Source organism: Mauremys mutica, chromosome 3 (assembly GCF_020497125.1).
Source record: "Mauremys mutica isolate MM-2020 ecotype Southern chromosome 3, ASM2049712v1, whole genome shotgun sequence".
In the NCBI taxonomy this organism is placed as follows: Eukaryota; Metazoa; Chordata; order Testudines; family Geoemydidae; genus Mauremys; species Mauremys mutica.
The window spans coordinates 122,146,573-122,166,216 of record NC_059074.1 but is presented as its reverse complement, the minus strand read 5'-3'; the positions used below and the strand labels follow the sequence as shown (position 1 = coordinate 122,166,216).

Genomic DNA, 19,644 nt, shown 5'->3' with positions numbered 1-19,644 from the left:
CTGCAAAGATCAATCTTTTTGAACTAATTCTATTTTCCACTGGTCTGAGATTATATAACCCATTCACTTGCTGATATAAGGTCTTGTCCTGCAGTGGTCCCTTGGCTGCAACACAGGAGGGATAAAGAAGAGGGTTTTTTCTTTGCTCATTGAATGAAGGGATTCACTGGCATGGCTTACACATCCATTGTATACACCATAATGGCTGTTAAGTAACTTTTATCATTATTGAGCCATTTATCCTGGCATTAAATATTTGATTTAACACAACACCCCTTTGGTTCAGTCTACCCTATACTGTACTTTGAGAATGCCAACACGTTAATCACAGCCCAATGTACTCTGTGGCAAGCAGGGCTTAAATTATTTGACATTCCGAGATAAACTTTTGAATAAAAGTTGAATGAATTGGATGTGAAAATTAAGAAATACAGTTGCCAGTGTTTAACTAATTTTGATATTAAATTCAGTTTATTTTACACTGTCCTCAGATTTTCAGCTTTAAATATGCTACAGGTATTTGTAATGAGAATGTACAATAGCAGTGTGGAGACTATCAGGAGGTAAACTGGCGGTGTTGGCATTTGATTCTTTGGTGAAGACAGAAAAGGCAGTTTAGGATTGTAGGATAAACACATTAACAGGGTATTTCTCCTAAAGTGCCCAGCAGTGAAATAATTAACAAGGCTGACATTAAATTTGTCATTTTTAGGTGTCAGAGTTAACCCACTGAGATGAATGGGGCAATTCACATCTTAAGAGCTATTGTTTTGGGTGTCTGCATTCAGAAAGACATCATTGCTTCAGTTTTCACCCAATTAATATTTTCAAAGTTTCTCTTCACAACCATTTGATAAAAGAGGAAGGGCTTAGTTTCATGAGCATATTTTTGTGAAAAGGGGTAGATTAATCATCACATTTGGTGGCTGTGAAATTTTGGGATACAAGGACTCTTACTTTAATGAAGTCTACGTAACTGTTCCTAGCCTTGGGGCAGTCCACATGGTGGGGCTGCCCCAGAGTTAGATACCCTGAGAGCCCAATGAGAGGTTCAGTAACAATAAAAGAAAGTGAGGTTTGCATTTTGTTTTGGAAACAACTTATATAGAACTTCCTCCACCCACAAAACCAAATTGTTAAATCTTTCGAACACAGTGATATTCAGCTTCTTTAGCTTACTGTTAATGTAGAGTAATGGTTAATTCAAATCAGCTGGTGCTTTACCTGTTAGCGAATAGGATATCAACTTCCAAAATTTTGGGCAACATAATTATCGAAGACAATCATTAAACAGTTAAATTCCATCTCAAACTGCTGTACAAAACATTGTTATATAAGGAAAAAATGCCTTTCCCAACTAAATCATTTCATAATGAGTGAAATCCTTGCCCCATTGAAGTCAATTGGAGTTTTGCCATTGATTTCATTGGGGCCTACATTTCATGCAGTGAATGCAGCTTTTATAGTATACAAGCAATTTTGGTATAATTGAGCTTCAAAACTGAAGCCAAACTCCATATTCAGGATATAACTTCATACTGCCCAGATATTCAGTCATCTCTATATGTACAGTACAGTCATCTTAAAAGAAGGATCTGTATGAATTAATAGTTTTACTCTCATCGAGTGAAATCCAAGGGTGTTTTTATTTTTATGTATTTGAATTTTTCTTTGTTGTTGGTCCAAGCTACAAGTATCCAAATGTGATCAATTTGGGCTGAGGGCAACTTGAGTTCCTTGAAGTATAATGTTCTCTTTCTTTATAGTTGAGTACAAAATCTGTATTCAGAAATGACACAGAAACATCTTCAATAGACAGCTTGCCTTGCTTTGAGTTTGCAAGATTGTATTTTTTAAAATAGCTGAACAAAGAAGGCAGGATTCAAAGAGAGCTTTAAAAAAATAATGATCTTTTTCAATTCCCTCCCACCCCCAGCAACAATTTTATAAATACTGTGCATATCTCTAAAACATCTTTCTATCACCCTATCCACCGAAAACAAAAACAGTTCTTCTTGATTTCTATTCAGAACAGAATAGTAATCCCAGTTTTTAAAAGCAGAGAACAGAAGCCAGTACTAGATTACTAGAGAAAGCTGATTTTCTGTTTGAATGGTTAGTATCAAAGTGTTACTTATTCAGAGTCATTTTTTATTGCTCATGGTTTACTGGATTTAAGAATCTAAAGTAAGTCAGTTGTGTCTTTCGCTTAAACAATGGGCAGGGCAAGAGGAGTGAGAACCCTACCAAGGTGCTGGAAAAATGAGTGTCAGGGGAGTTTGGGCAGTTCCCAAACCAATCTATCTCCATCAGAAAAAGAAGCCTTTATTCTTAGCAAGTCATCTCTGCAGGAGCAGGGAAAACAGTGGGAGTTTTACTTTCACAGGAAGCATGTATTCATGCTGCTGTAAGGGGAGACATGTTAGAGTAGTTATTTGGAAAGAAAAATGTCTGGATTGTGCAGCTAATCTATTATTTTATTTTTGTCAGTAATATTATTTTGTTAGACATGCTGAGTCAATGAAAGCTGCTCAATTGAAGACTTTTTTCATTGGTGACAATAAAATCAGGTTATTTTATTTCCCTTTTTATAGTGGAATGAATGCATAGAGCCTTTAAAAAAAGAATCCCATACTGCTTTCCTGCCCCCCATAGGATTGATCTGTATAGAATAAAGACTTGATTTTACTTGTGGTGGGTTACTCGGTTTGGAAACTTTCCTGTATTTCCTGCTGTAGGAGTTATGTTTCTATTGGATTGTTCTAACACAAAACAATGCCTTTGAGTAAATCTTATATATACTATAAAGTAAGTGCAGTAGATGATGTCATATATTTAATGAAATAGAAAACAGATAAAGCATAAATGTAGCAATAACCAAACTGCAAGCAATCTTAGAAAGCCAGAAGTTGAATATTGCAGATCATTCGTCTGTTCTTTATTTTTGAAAAAAAACATTAGCTCATGACTATAACTTGATTCTACAAGCACTTGTAATACATGTGTAGTTTACACATGAGTAGTCTCATTAAAGTGAAGCACATGCAAACAGCGGCGGCTCCAGGCACCAGCACGCCATGCGCATGCTTGGGGCGGCAAGCCACGGGGGGCGCTCTGCCAGTCGCCACGAGGGCGGCAGGCAGATTGCCTTCGGTAGCATGCCTGCGGAGGGTCCGCTGCTCCCGCGGCTTCGGCGGACCTCCCGCAGGCTACCGCCAAATCCGCGGGACTGGGGACCTCCCGCAGGCAAGCCGCGGAAGGCAGCCTGCCTGCCATGCTTGGGGCAGCAAAATACCTAGAGGCGCACCTGCATGCAGAAGAATTTGCAGAATTGAGGCCTATCTTTGCAATTCAGACAACTGTAATTAGACCCATTAGATTCAAAGCTTTTTTAAAGTGCAAACTCTTTTTTTAACTGTTATTTTATTCTTCAGAATTATAAAATATAGCCTTTGGCGCCCATCTGATGCACCGTGTAGTTATCCTTGTAGTCTGTGGGTGTGTAAGTAATTTTTTGTGTTAATTTTTGTAACATCACTATGCGTATGAACACACACCACCCACAGTCTTCCACCCTCCCACTCGCCCCTTTTATCTAAAGTCAAAGGCATTAGCTATTTGATAGTTCTGTGGAGTGGTGGGTGGCTAGCACATTCCACAGGGGACAGGTGAGGATCATTTTGAGCATAAAAAAGGCTTTACGACCAAAGGGGAATAAGGTGACTGTGTCACATTGTCTAATTAATGTGTCCTATATATGGTACCATATATAAGAGTGAGGGAATTCCTGTATTGTGTGGTCATTTTAGTGAATCTGTTTCAGACTGTCAGTAATCATTTTAGGAGAGTTTCTGTTACAGCTTTTAGAATTCCATACATCAGGCTGAGACTGCTAAGGAAAATCTGCTTTATAATCATCAGGAGGATTTTTTGACATTGTTTTTCAGACCCCACCCCTAACTTTTGTATTTTTTAAGGTACACTATGTTCAGCATACTGTATTAATTATTGTTGGCATTCATTATTACAGCAATTTACTTTTGACTAACTAATTGGCTCTTTAGACTTGGATAGAAAACCACAGGGGTACAAATTACTGTACTTGATAATGGGCTTAACCTATGGTTCTCTGGTCTAAGACCTTGAAAGCAGAACTCAGATACTCGTAGATGGCAATATAATTCATCTTGGTCACACCATCTGATTTTTGAAAATAAAGAGATTCCTTTAGTGATATGCACAATATGGTAAAAATTCTTTACTATTTTGTGGTTTTCTCAGCCTCTAACTGTATTAACAATAAATTTTTATCATGTAGTTCATAAACACTTTACATTTCAAAGGGCTTATAAAAATGATCAGCAATAGCCTGGAACCAGGACTTGTTATGAATGTTTCAATGAAATAGCTAGTTTTGTTACATAACAATGTGGTAATTACATGAAGAGACAGTTTTGATTGACTCTTTTGAGCATTGAAGCAGGCACACTAAATCAAATGGTGAATGCACTGCACATTTGTTGTGTGATTTTAATGTGTAGCGATGTTCAGCTGAAACATCTGCTATAATGAACTTGACATTTGCACTAGTGACAGCATCAGTTTACTTAATGTCCTGCATTAAACTTGGTTCCCAAAAGAGTTGTCCTTTTTGAAAGGGGAGGGCAAATTTGCTATTTGTGTTTTTAGAAACCACAGAGGAACTAGTCTTGTAAATATGTTGCTGATAGTTTGTGAAGGAGCTGAACTTTGGGAAATTAAAAGAGGAAACAGCAAAATTTGTCTATACGCAGCTAGCTAATGAAAAACGCTCCAAATCTTGTGCTGATATGGCAGACTGGTGCATCCAGGGACCAGCAGTACATGGAAGCAATTAATGATACTTTTGATTGGGGTTGAAAGAGAGGGTAGGTTAGTTAAACAAAATGGAATGAGTGTGGGATAACTCATTCTGCATTATTTACTTTTATTTCAACATAGTAAATTCAGTAGCTCATTTTTAAATTTCTTCTAGATTTGTATAAACTATTATAAAGCTCCTTCAGAGAAACAAATAATTCATTGGAAGAAATAGATATGCAGTTGAGTGTTACAATGGAAACAGAGGAAGGCTGTTTCATGCGTATGGCTATATCATTAATGATGTGTTATATTAATGTTTGTTCTCAATAGGTAAATTTTACTGATATCTAATAGAATCATGGAGATTAAAGGTATCTTCAGAAACAACATTAATAATAAAATAATCACTTTTCTTGGCTACTGAACCCAGTCCTCTGAGTGTCTCAGATGAAAGGCTTAAAGTGGTTGTTTAGCAATGTATACGAAATGACAAGAGAGTCTGTTATAAAAAAATGCCTTTTTTATTTACAGATGCATCAGGTTCTCATATTGCAATGCAGTGGAACATAAAGTGATGAAACATAATGTATGATGAAACAAAGAGAGAGAAATAAACCTTCAGTATGACATCGGTTAGACAGCTTTGAATTTGGGTGGAGATTTGTAAATGGAGAACATTAAATTGTCAGCTATGTGTATAAACAATTAAATACCCTTTTTAAGCTCATTTCATCTCAAATAACAATTTTAGCCAAATAAAAAGTGCTTGTCTTAGCCATAGTATTGTAATACTAACTCGCTGCCTGAAAATTTAAACTAAATGTAGTCTCTCTTGATTTTCTGCATGACTGAATATGCCATACAGAAGGAGGTTGTGACATTAGTGAATTTTTTGAGATCAATTCCTTTCTCTTTTCATTAAATATTTTCCTCATTTTGAGATGAACAGATATCCTCTGTTAGAAATGTGAAACTGTCACTCACCAAGGCAGCACATCTTCTTAAAAAGAAGAAAAAAAAGGATGTTTTCCCTTTTACAGGATTTGAAATGATAAGAAAAAGCAGCGTATTTTCTGCTTGTCCAGCTTTCCTTTTTGATCTTGATTATCTTTGATATATTTTAACTTACTGCAAATCATCTTGAGAAGAGCTGGAGGCACTGAGTAATAAGGCAGTGGGTTCATTACAATATTAATAGCATAGGATATTTTGAAATAGCTACTTTGTGGTGTTGATTTTGTGTTTACGTAGTACCTTCATCCATAAAGATCTCAATGCAACCTATAAATTGCATTAATTCTGCTTGGTACCAATCTGATATAAATAATTCATACAACTGTCTACCTCTCAATCCCCTCCATTCCCCCTATACCCTGTGGGCGCTCATTGCAGCCACCAGCAGGGATAGCATGGCAGCATTGCTCCTCAGAGGGCTGTATTTCAATGGGGGCGGGGGGCAAGGAAGCAATGTAGAGGTCCTTTCACACTGCAGGTGTTTCGAGATCTGCAAAGATCTTGGGAGAGCTGTGAGATTATGGAGATGAACACCTTAAACAGTTCCATATGGATTCAAGTTTAGAAATTGACAAAAGTCTTTTTGTTTTTTTCTCAGCTAGTTTGTATTATGTTCTCCCATAGTCAGAAAGCAAAACGTATTTTCCAGCCTAGATGACAGTTATGTTTCCATGAGACAGGCAACAGAATCCCTCACTCTGTAATCTTCTGCATCTAAAACACACAATGGCAATTTCTTCACAGCTGTCCCTGCACCATGGGCAGGGAGACTCCGATTCATTTAAATGTGCAGTACAAAGAACACAGATTTACATCTCTTGTCGGTCACATAGGTACCACAGTTTGCATATCCCTAAGAGTAGACAACACATTTATATATCTAGCTGGATAAAATTTTGAGGCCTCAACGAGCTTTGGATCTTTTACAACTCTGATTCTATGTAAATATTGACAAAACTGTATGGAGAAAATCTCTATTATGTAATTTAGACCTGAAGCAGTGATAGACTTTTCTGTGAATCACTGAATTGCTCTGATTTAGTCAATCATTTTTTCATAAGGAAATACTGTATTCAAACCCTCACTTTGTTCATCCAGTTACAGAGACTATAGTGGCAGCTGCTTGTCACTCACCTGGTACTACTACTTTTATAAATGGTGTTTTCAGACAGTTATTCACTGTCATTTCCAAAATGAATTTGTATGCAACCTAAATTACTCCCATTTATGTGACCATTATAATTACTGTAATTTTAAATCCAGTCTGTAGGACAAAAGATTGTATTTGTTGTATTTCTCTTGAACATAAACCACCCTTAAATATGTCAAACCATTAGAACGTCAGAGTTAAAAGAAGATAAAGACTTCGATAGAAAGTGATTAAAAATTGGGAGACAGATTAAATGCTTTTACCATTACACATTCTTACTGTAAATCTTTAACTTTTATGATGACCTAAAAAAGAATTAAATGCTAACAGCTGGGTAGATTAAAGCAAATGAGCCAACCAGGTACTGTATCTCCCAACATTGATAATTAATATATACCTTCATATTTGAGAAAAAAATTCGAAGACTTCAAGAGCAAACCTAGGAATTAAGCTAATGGAAGAGGATAACACCAGCTATAAGAAATCAGTTTCATTAGTGGCTGTCTTCCATTTTTATAGTTCAACATTTAATTTTGGAGCCAAGAGTAATTAGCTGATTAAAAAGAAAAAAAATGATTTTTTTATGAGTTTCTTTCAATTAACAGCACAGGTCAAAGTATAAAGTTACATATAAAAACTTTAAATGCTCCTCCAGGTTGTGATCATTTACCAGAAACGTTTAACAGGAAGAATGAACTTGCTGTAATCTTTAGCACTATAAATTATACCCTTATATTCAGTCTACAGTAATACTTAACACTTGTGTATATCCCTTTTTATCTGACATCTGAAAGTAGCCTTTACAAAGTGTATTGTAAACATAATTACCCCCATTTTACACTTGGAACACTGAGGCACAGAGAGTTTGTGTGACTTGCCCACCTTTCTGTTTCTGTACATATACCCCTATTTCAGTCCTTCATTCCCTAATTCACATTCAATCTCTGTGTACTTCTGCACTTCTTTTGTTCCCCCATCACTTTCTTCCTTCTTGGGTCTGTGCCATGTTCCCACTACCTTTGTCTTTTCATTTCCAGTCCGATTGTGTGCATCTGTCTCCCTCACATCTTTCTCATATCCCTTCCCACTCTTCCCTGGACTTCCTTCTGCCTCCAACTGCAATCTTGCTTTGCATCCCCAGCTTCCCTGGAGCACCACACTTCAAGCCCCATGGTCCCTTCTTGTAATGAGACACATGGACACCATTACCTACTCCAGTAATGTGGGGCTGCCCTTGCTCATGCACTGGCTTCAGTCCAGTTTAAGAATGTTATGTTTACAACTTAACAACAGAGGAGTTAGATAAAAACATAAAATATTTGTTTGGAAGGTTATAATATAACTTTACTGTGTTTCTTAAATTCCAGAACCCTAACACACAAGAACCAAAACCACAGATTGAGAAAGCAGGCTGCTTCATAAAACAGAGTGACACAACTGACCCCACCTTGCTCTAGCCTCACTCTTTGCAGGCTGACTGCTGAAGAACCAGATTAAACACTACAGAGCTCTCTAGCCGGCATGTAGGACCAGGAAAACCCCCAAGAATTTAAAGTACTAGCTTACAATTTTAACCGTTTTCAATACATCACAGAGAACAGAGACATACATATAGGGCAGTTGTTCTCTAACTTTTACCACCATGCCCCACTTTTATCAGAACATATGAGTTCAGGCTCCACCTTCATGTGTGCAGAGGAACCGATTTTTTTGAGGGATATGACCATATATATAGTGCTGAAGATTACAGGAAATTCATTCTTTCATATATATATAAATCAGCTACTAAGGAAATGCTAGGATATTGAAGCATATACAATTAGTACCAGACCTTACTGTGACATGTGTGAGTGTGTGTCTGTACAATGCTTATCCAGACGTGATAAGAATAATTCAAACTGAACAGTGACCTGCAAGACTCTTGGAACAGGGTCTCCAAGGGGGACAGAATGAGGGAAGAGGGACTCAATGGGAGATCCCTTGACCCCTTCCTTCATTCCTTCCCTGCTGGCAACATATTGAGGCAGATAAGAGGGCATTAGTTCATGCTGGATAAAGGAGCTGTGAGGTCTGGAAGATATGGCTTCGTGCTGGTTCCTTCCCTGCTGGTGGTTACTACTAAGCAAATTATCTCTTCCTGCTTCAATCTCCAACACAAATGAATAGCCCATTGGATTTAAGCCATACCTGGTTTGAGGTGTTGGCTTCTTTCCTTTGTATGGAAAAAACCTATTTATCAGCTCCCTGTGATGTGCCTGGTTTAAACACCTTTTAGCACAGACTTTAAAGCATAATTAGTGAGTATCCACGATTTCACATGCAACATTGTTACAAATATTTTACAATGATATTATTGACCAGTGTGTTGTTAATTTTCAAATGTTACCTCACAAGGCATATTTGTACCAAAATAATTGCAGTAGCTCTTAGGATGTGAATCGCACTGTCGTCACAGTGCTGTGAGATTCTGAGTTTATAAAACAGCATTTAGTTCAGTACAGGTAAAGTGATTAGAACAGCATGTAGGAGCTATGAACTGTGATGGTCCAGGCAATACTCTGTGGGTAGCAGATACATTCCTTCTGGGCAATAAAAAGTAAAAGGTGAAATAAGAAAACTTGTCTGGTTGAGCTCAAACATACCAGAGTCATTTCCCTGGCAAAATGGGAACATTTGTAAGTGATATTACTGTCTCAATGGGTTTAGCGATGTAGTTTGACATTCAAAAGGGATAGTTTCTGCTGCCAGGACAGCATTGTGGAATCTTATGCAAAGATCATGTCTCTGCTAGGGAAGTTTACAGAAAGGATTCCTACTGTTTTTAAGACCAGTATTAGAACTACTGGAAGCTGTTATGTAGCCCAGGCTCCAAAGGCTGTCTCCATTTTTATCACTGTTTTAGTTAACTCAGCTCTAAGCAAGGCATATCAAAATGGTGGTTTAAAAACAAAAGCGTAGCTGCAGATCACACTGGTTCAGCTGACCTGGTGTTAGCACTGGTGGAATTTTTTGTTAAATTTCTCCAGGATAAAGAGTGCTGGTACTGTGGAGCTGTTCCCCAAGAAGTGCCAGCTCTGGGTGAGAGTAGTGTGCTCACTCCTTTTGTATCTTCTCCCCATCCCACCCAAGAGTGCTACTATGACCAAGAGAGAAGGAAAACACAATAAGGTTAGATTGTGTTAGTAGATTTAAATTAGCTCAGTTGATTTAATCTGAATAAACTTCAGTTGAATGCTTGACAAATCCTGTGTTGTACCCCCTTGAGTCTTGTCTACTACAACTATATATCAAATAGGTATTCTATTAACACAGGATTAGATTGTGCCTTTAAACATCTGCCCACGGTAGGAGAGTTGCAGGGGAGTTGAGCACAACTAGCACCTCTTGGAGACACTGTTTCTCTCTGCAACAGCCTAGCTGCATTGGCACCATCCTCTCCCTCCTTTGGGGTTTCTAGGGCCTGATCTATACTAGGAGGTTATGTCGAATTTAGCAGCATTAAATCGAATTAACCATGCACCCGTCCACACAACAAAGCTATTTTGTTCGACATACAGGTCTCTTTAGTTCGATTTCTGTACTCCTCCCCGACGAGGGGAGTAGCGCTAAATTCGACATGGCTATGTCGAATTAGGGTAAGTGTGGATGGAATTTGACGCTAATAGCTCCGGGAGCTATCCCACAGTGCACCACTCTGTTGACGCTCTGGACAGCAGTCCGAGCTCGGATGCTCTGACCAGCCACACAGGAAAAGCCCCGTGAAAATTTGAATTCCTTTTCCTGTCTGGCCAGTTTGAATCTCATTTCCTGTTTGGACATCGTGGCGAGCTCAGCAGCACTGGCAGCGATGCAGAGCTCTCCAGCAGAGGTGTCCATGCAATCTCAGAATAGAAAGAGGGCCCCAGCATGGACTGATCGGGAAGTCTTGGATCTGATCGCTGTGTGGGGTGATGAGTCTGTGCTTTCGGAGCTGCGCTCCAAAAAACGGAATGCGAAGATCTACGAGAAGATCTCCAAAGCCATGACAGAGAGAGGATACAGCCGGGATGCAACGCAGTGCCGCGTGAAAATCAAGGAGCTGAGACAAGGCTACCAGAAGACCAAAGCGGCAAACGGACGCTCCAGAGCCCAGCCCCAGACATGCCGCTTCTACGAGGCACTGCATTCCATTCTAGGTGCGGCCGCCACCACTACCCCACCACTGACCGTGGACTTTGAGGATGGGATAGTGTCGATGGACGGTTCCTCGGAGATGTTCGCGGACGGGGAAGATGAGGAAGGAGATGAGGAGGGCGAGGCAGTCGACAGCGCTTACAACGCTGATTTCCCCGACAGCCAGGATCTCTTCATCACCCTCACGGAGATCCCCTACCAACCCTCCCCAGCCGTTAACCCAGACCCTGAATCAGGGGAAGGATCAGTCGGTAAGTGCTTTAAACATGTAAACATTTATTTTTTAACAGAACAGGAATATTAACTATGTGAAAAGACGGTCAATATGAATGGGGATAGAACAGAAATCCTCTTGGGAGATCTCCATGAAGGTCTCCTGGAGGTAATCGAAAAGCCTCCGCACGAGGTTCCTGGGGAGAGTGGTCTTATTGTGTCCTCCGTGGTAGCACTTTTCCGTGCCAGGCTATCCTCAGGTACTCTGGTATCATTGCCTCACAGAGCATGGCGGCATAGGGCCCTGGTTTTTGCTGGCTTTCACGCAGCATGCGGTCTTTATCTGTCTCACTGATCCTCAGCAGGGTGATCTCGCTCATGGTGACCTGCTTTGAATTAGGGGAATGTTAGTATTGGGACTGCTTGCCTGTTCCTTTACATAACTATAACCGGCGGTTTACAGCCACGTGGTGGAGGCGGGACAGGGACAGCATACAGGGATCTTTCCCGGGGACAGCCACGAGGGGGTGGAACAGGGGCAGAGTTCATGCTTTCCAGATTGCCGGCAGCAGGAACTGGCCAATGCTAGGAGCATTGCTTTGACCGTGAAAGGAGGGCACTGCTATAAATTAAGTTTTAAGCAGCCAAAAGTCTACGGCTTACCATGTCTGCCTGCTACACGAATTCTGCTGTCCTGCCCCGCTTGTCTGATCTCCACTGCAAGACCCCAGGCACTGAATGCGAAGGCCGAAAATTCGAACTTGTCCTGAGTGCGCATGAGATAGGTGCTGTGCATGGTCTTGTGCACAGAGACAGACTAGACTATGTTCATTGTTCGCAAAAATGTATCTCTGTAAGGAATTCACTCCCTTTTTCCCATCACACAGCTGCAACTGTCTCCCGACCTACCCCGGCATCCCCCTCACAGAGGCTGGCGCAGATTAGGTGGCGAAAGAAAAGGACACGGGACGAGATGATCGCTGAAGTTATAGGGTGCTCCCAAGCCGAGGCGGCCCAGCAGAGCCAGTGGAGGGAGAACCTCTCTCAGTACCAGCGCTCACACAGCGAACGGGAGGACAGGTGGCGGCAGGAAGACCAGCAGGCGACTCAAACGCTGCTTGGACTAATGAGGGAGCAAACGGACACGCTCCGGCTCCTTGTGGATGTTCTGCAGGACCGGAGGCAGGAGGACAGAGCCCCACTGCAGTCTATGTCTAACCGCCCTCCCCCGCCACAAAGTCCCATACCCCCCCTCACCCAAAGTACCAAGAAGGAGGGGCGGCAGGGGCCATGAAAACTGTCACTCCACCCCTGCACAGTGCTCAATTACAGGAAGGCTCTCATTCCCAAAATTTTGATAAGTCCTTTCCTTCCCGCCTCACCCAAGCCCCCAACCCAGTTTCATCCCCTAACTGTCTAGTTGATAATAAAAAATACTTTTCTGTTAATTACTGTTTCCGTCATGTTCTTTTAGAGGAGATTGTGTTTGAAGGGGGGGAAGAGGGTTGGTAATTGGACAGGACAGTCACCTTTACCAGGGTACAGACACAGGGGCAGGTTCAGCAGCAGGTCACACACACAGTGCAGTCAGTAGGCACCCTGGTCAGTCTGGGAGGTGGTTTTCATGTTCTGTGTGTGGCTATGTGACTTTGTGGTGTGGGAGGGCGGTTAGAGATCTTAGGCAGCGGTCCTTATCCTGGATCACAGAGCCACGCAGCAGGGGATCTGTAACCGTCCTCCCCCGCCACAAAGTCACATAGCCCCCACACACAGAGTCCCGAAAAGGAGGGGTGGCAGGCTCCGTTGAAACAACCAGTTCGCCACTGTGGACCGCTCTAGGAGCAGGAGCCTGTCATTCCTCAAGTTTAGAAGCGGTCTTTACATCACTACATACCCTACCCACCACAGTCTGCGTCCCAGTTTCAACCCTTTACCGTGAAATCAGTAATAAAGAAAACGGTGTTAATTAACAAAGTTCCATGTATTTTATTTTTAAGCGTGCGTTGGAAGGGGGGGGGAACGGGGTGAACGGGGTATGTAACTGCAGAGGATAGTCAACATTAGCTGGGTAAAGAAACGGGGGCAGGTTCAGCTTCTCTGTAAACAAACTTAATAGTCACAGGTTACCCTGCTCACTGAGGAACCTAGCTTTCAAAGCCTCCCAGATGCACAGCGCTTCCCGCTGGGCTCTTCTAATCGCACGGCTGTCTGGCTGGGCATAATCAGCAGCCAGGCGATTTGCCTCAACCTCCCATCCCTCCATAAAGGTCTCCCCCTTGCTCTCACAGAGATTGTGGAGCACACAGCAAGCTGCAACAACAATGGGGATATTGGTTTCGCTGAGATCTGAGCGAGTCAGTAAGCGTCTCCATCTCCCCTTGAGACGTCCGAAAGCACACTCCACCACCATTCTGCACTTGCTCAGCCGGTAGTTGAAGAGTTCTTTGTCACTGTCCAGGGCACCTGTATAGGGCTTCTTGAGCCAGGGCATTAGCGGGTAGGCTGGGTCCCCGAGGATCACTATAGGCATCTCCACATCCCCAACAGTTATTTTGTGGTCCAGGAAGAAAATACCTTCCTGCAGGCATCTAAACAGACCAGAATTCCTGAAAACACACGCGTCATGAACCTTGCCCGGCCATCCGACGTTGATGTTGGTAAAATGTCCCCTATGGTCCACCAGTGCTTGCAGCATCATTGAAAAGTAGCCCTTTCGGTTAATATACTGGCTGGCCTGGTGGTCCGGTCCCAGGATAGGGATGTGAGTTCCATCTATAGCCCCACCGCAGTTTGGAAATCCCATCGCGGCGAAGCCATCTATGATGACCTGAACGTTTCCCAGGGTCACTACCTTTGAGAGCAGTAGCTCGACGATTGCGTGGGCTACTTGCATCACCGCAACCCCCACGGTAGATTTGCCCACGCCAAAGTGGTTCGCTACTGACCGGTAGCTGTCTGGCGTTGCAAGTTTCCAGAGGGCTATGGCCACTCGCTTCTGCACAGTCAGGGCTGCTCGCATCCGGGTGTCCTTGCGCTTCAGGGCAGGGGACAGCAACTCACACAGTTCAAGGAAAGTTCCCTTACGCATCCTAAAGTTTCGCAGCCACTGTGATTCATCCCAGACCTGCAGCACTATGCGGTCCCACCAGTCCGTGCTTGTTTCCCGGGCCCAGAATCGCCGTTCCACAGCATGAACATGACCCATTGCCACCATGATGTCCACGGCACGGGGTACCGTGCTGTGTGAGAGGTCTGTGCCACTCTCTGACTTCATGTCCTCACCGCGCTGCCGTATCCTCCTTGCCCGATTTCTCAGCATCTGACTGTGAAAAAGGTGGACGATAAGGTGCGAGGAGTTGACAACGGCCATAACTGCAGCGATGATCGCAGCGGGCTCCATGCTCGCAGTGCTGTGGCGTCCGCGCTGTCACTCACCAGAAAAGTGCACGAACTGATTGCCCACCGGCGGGAGTGACGGTTGAATGACGACAATTGCCCAAAACCACCCTCGACACATTTTTTCCCCCAGCAGGCATTGGGGGCTCGCCCCAGAATTCCAATGGGCAGTGGGGACTGCGGGAATTGTGGGATAGCTGCCCACAGTGCACCGCTTCCACTGTCGACGCTTGCCCAGTTAGTGTGGACTCACAAAGTCAAATTACTGTCCTTAGTGTGGATACACACGTTCGACTTTGTAATATCGGTTCCTGTAAGTTGCGTTGCCTGGCTTACCACTGCTAGGGGCGATGGTGAGCTACTCTTTCCCTGGCCGGCTTGAGCCCCGCCCGGTCTCGGAGAATCAGTGGCAGGGGGAACACCGGTGAACGTCGGCGGCGCGCCCCTCAGGCAGGAGAGCGCGGCAGGAGTCTGTAGCGCCCCCTCATGCAGGGGAGCGCCGGCAGGAGTTTGTAGTGCGCCCCTCAGTCAGGGGAGCGCCGGCAAGAGTCTGTAGCGCGCCCCTCAAGCAGGGGGGCGCCGGCGAGAGTCTGTAGCGCGCCCCTCAGGCAGGGGGGCGCCGGCAAGAGTCTGTAGCGCGCCCCTCAAGCAGGGGGGCGCCGGCAAGAGTCTGTAGCGCGCCCCTCAGGCAGGGGAGCGCCGGCAGGAGTCTGTAGCGCGCCCCTCAGGCAGGGGAGCGCCGGCAGGAGTCTGTAGCGCGCCCCTCAGGCAGGGGAGCGCCGGCAGGAGTCTGTAGCGCGCCCCTCAGGCAGGGGAGCGCCGGCAGGAGTCTGTAGCGCGCCCCTCAGGCAGGGGAGCGCCGGCAGGAGTCTGTAGCGTGGTCGGGACCCAGTTCCTCCAGTTCACCCGGGTAGACCGCTGCTGGCAGCTCAAGCTCTCCCCCCGGCTCAGGCTCTTCCAGTGTCTTGGGGTACTCGGCGGCAGGCAGTCCTGGTGAGCCCCGTCCTTCCTCCAGCTCAGGTTTTCCCTGGTCCAGGGCCTCCCCTGGGGTGGCAGCAAGGTCCGAAGGGAGCAGCGTGCAGTCTGCATCTGCCTCCCTCCCTGGTGCTGCCCTCACTGAGCTAAGGGCCCCACCCTTTGTACTTCCTGTTCCACCCCTCCCCTTCCGGGGGGCGGAACAAGCTTGGCCTGGCCCCGCCCACTCAGGTTGAGAGAGTGGCTGTGTACCCTCAGGCTCGGAGGGAAGCCACCCTGGCTCCCTACAGTTCCACAAATTCGATTTAAGTAGAATCAAACTACTCTGGTAGTGTAGACATACCCTAGCACTGCCGATGACTAGGTTCCTCCAGACTAACATGTACACAAGGGCATGCTGCCTAGGCCCTGTAGGGGGATGTTTCTGAGTGGAAAGAAAGAATGACTCCTTACACCCTATCCCCACTTCCATACCTTTATGACTTTATTAGTATCTTGGATGGCTTTTTTTTCCTCTTTTTTTCAGCTTTGTCTTCAAGCTACTGTGACCGAAAGCACTCCTGTATTCACATCCTGCATATTATTGTAATAATCTTTGTACAAAATATGCCTTGTGAAGTATCATTTGAAAACTAATAACTTGCTGGTCAATAATATCAGGGTGAAATGTATGTAGCCACATCATATGTAAAGTTATCAATTCCCCCTCTATGATGTTCATAGCACATATTCAAATCCATGTAGCTCCAATGAGGCAGGAGTGGTTAAGTACGTCTATCTTTAACAAAGAGAGTTTACCTCAATTTACATATAAGTAGTAAACAAGATCCTTGAGACAGCATAAGGGAGACCAGGTAAATCTGCATTTCAGCATACACAGGAGAGAAGACAGAGCAGGGGAGCATCTTCACTCCCTGACTCTATATCACATTTTACTGTTTGAATAAACGTTGCCTGGAAGGATAGTCTTTGGAAGAACCCACATCAAAGGGGACTGGACTATAAAAGTGAGGGGCAAAACACCCCAGGTATTCTTTTTCTATCTCTAGCTCTCTTGCTTGATCTTTCACCTAAGGAGACAAAGGAACCCGACCCCTGGACTTTGAGGGCAGATCCAGATTTCAGAATTTGGTCAGCTGTGTTGGTGGGAACATGTGGTAAGAATTTTTACCTTGAACAAAGTCTAGTTTGTTAACTCTTAGCTGATAGGAAGTATTTTATCTTTATTTTTCTAGTAACCATTTTTTACTTTAATGCCTTATACTTGTGCTCATTTAAAATCTCTCTTTGTAATTAAACAAATGTATTTTATTCTTTAATCAAAACTAATCCAGTATTGTGTTTAAATTGAATTGTTTGGTTACTCCAATTAATGCAGCAAGTTGTTGTACATTGACCCCATACAGGGGCAACCTACCTCTAATATATGAACTGTCCAGAAGAGGGCTGGACAATGTAGAACACAGGTTTTGAGGGAAAATCCAGGACTGGGAGCAGGTTGGGGTCACCCTGTAAGTAGTAACCAAGGATGGTGTAAGCCAGAGTATGACTGGTGTGTTGCTGACAGGCTGCTGCGGGGTCAAGAGGCTGGGCAAGGACTGTAGCTATATGCAGACACTGAAGGTGTTTGGCTGTTTGTGAGCGGCCCAGGTCGGGAGCTAGAACAACAGAGCCTCGTGATAACTGCACACTAATTTTAAAAAGCCCCACACCTTTAGTACTACAGTTATAAAAGGTTCAACTTGTATGCCATTGCCGAGAATGGCTATCTAATGAATAGCCATATTTCACATTTTTTACTTGAGCTTTTTAGAGAATGGATTTAGCAGAGCCATATTCCAGAGAAAAGGGAAAAAATAACAAAACAAAACTGCAAGGTTGCCACAGTGCTGGCTTTCACATTAAATCCTGAGGGCAAGTTCTGTATACACAAAGCTACCTGTACCGGCAAATACTGTAATATTGGTACAGAGGCGTATAGTTTCTTCAGGAAGTACAGGCAGGGTTCCATTATACATCAAGAATATATACACTTGTTCTGAGGTCCAGAAAGAGGTGAGAGGCAGACCAGTTGAAGCCATCTGGATGAAGATAAAAGGGGAAAAACATGGGAAGCATCATTTTAGGGGTCTATTATACACCACCAAATCAGGAGGAGGAGGTGGATGAGGTTTTTCTAGAACAAATAACAGAAATGTCCAAAATGCAAGACTTGTTATTAACGGCGGACTTTAACTACCCAGGCAACTGTTGAAAAAGTACTACAGAAAAAAACAAAATATCCAATAAATTCTTGGAAAGTATTTGGATAACTTTTTGTTTCAGAAGATAGAGGAAGTCACCAGGAGAGCAACCATTTTAGCTTTGACTCTGACTACCAGAGAGGAATTGGTTGTAAATCTGAAGGTTGATGGCAGTTTGGGTGAAAGTGGTCTTGAAATTATAGATTTCATTATTCTGAAGGAAGGAATGAAACAGAATAAGGACATTGGACTTCAAAAAAAACAGACTTTAGCAAACTCAAAGAACTGGTAGGTAAAGTCCAAAGAGAAGAATATCTAGGGTACAAAGGAATGCAGGACAGCTGGCAGTTTCTCAGAGAGACCATATTAAAGGTGCAACACCAAACTATCTCAATGCAAAGGAAAGATAGAAAGAATAGTAAGAGGCCAGTATGGCTCCATCAGGAGATCTTTAATGGCCTGAAAATCAAAAAGGAATCCTACAAATAGTGGAAACATGGATGACTTGCTAAGGAGTTGTACAAAAGGACAGCACAAGCATGTAGGGACAAAATCAGAAAAGGCTGAGGAACAAAATGAGTTACACCTAGCAAGTGACACAAACGGCAATAATAAGAGGTTCTATAAATACATTAGGAACACGAGAATGATGAAGAAAAGTGTATGTCCTCTACTTAACAGTTAATGAGAGCTAATAGATGACATCAATAAGGTTGAGGGTTTTAGTGCCTATTTTTCTTCAGTCTTCACTAAAAAGGTGAATGGTGACTGCTTAATACAATAGATATTAACAATGGGGAAGGAAGGTAAGCCAAAATAAGGAAAGAACAGGTTAAAGAATATTTAGATAAGTTAGATATATTCAAATCAGCAGGATCTGATTATATTCATCCTAGGGTACTTAAAGAACTAGTTGAATCAATCTTGGAATTGTTAGTGATTATTTTCAAGAAATCATGAAAAATGGGTGAAGTTCCAGGGGCCTGGAGAAGGGCAAATATAGTACTTATCTTTAGAAAAGGGCACAAGGGGAATTATAGCCCAGTCAGCCTAACATCAATACCTGGAGAGATACTGGAACAAATTATTAAACAATCCATTTGTAAGCACCTAGATATAAGTAATAGTCATTATGAATTTGTCAAGAACAAGTCATGCCAAACCAGCCTAAGTTCCTTCCTTGACAGGGTTACTGGACTAGTGGTAAGGTAGACATGATTTATCTTGATTTTAGTAAAGCTTCTGAAATAGTCCCACATGACATTCTCATAAGCAAACTAGGGAAATGTGGCCTAGATGAAATTACTATAAGGTGGGTGCACAACTTTTTGAAAGACTGCACTCAAAGAGTAGTTAACAATGGTTCCCTGTCAAGCTGGGAGGACATATCTATTTCGGTCCTGCAGAGGTCTGTCCTGGGTCCAGTACTATTCAATATTTTCATTAATGCTTGGATAACTAAGTGGAGACCAAGCTTATAAAATTTGTGAGTGACACCAAACTGGGAAGGGTTCCTCGCACTTTGGAGGACAGGATTAGAATTCAAAATGACCTTGACAAATTGGAGAATTGGTCTGAAGTCAACAAGGATGAAATTCAATAAGGAGAAGTGCAAAGTACTACGCTTAGGAAGGAAAA

The 19,644-nt window shown here is 43.0% G+C and overlaps 1 protein-coding gene across 3 annotated transcripts in view; it reads left to right on the top strand.

Moving 5' to 3' along the window:
- Positions 1-19,644, top strand: part of PRKN (parkin RBR E3 ubiquitin protein ligase) — a 1,207,207-nt gene that overhangs the window by 289,573 nt on the left and 897,990 nt on the right. The gene's annotated exons all lie outside the window — the stretch shown is intronic.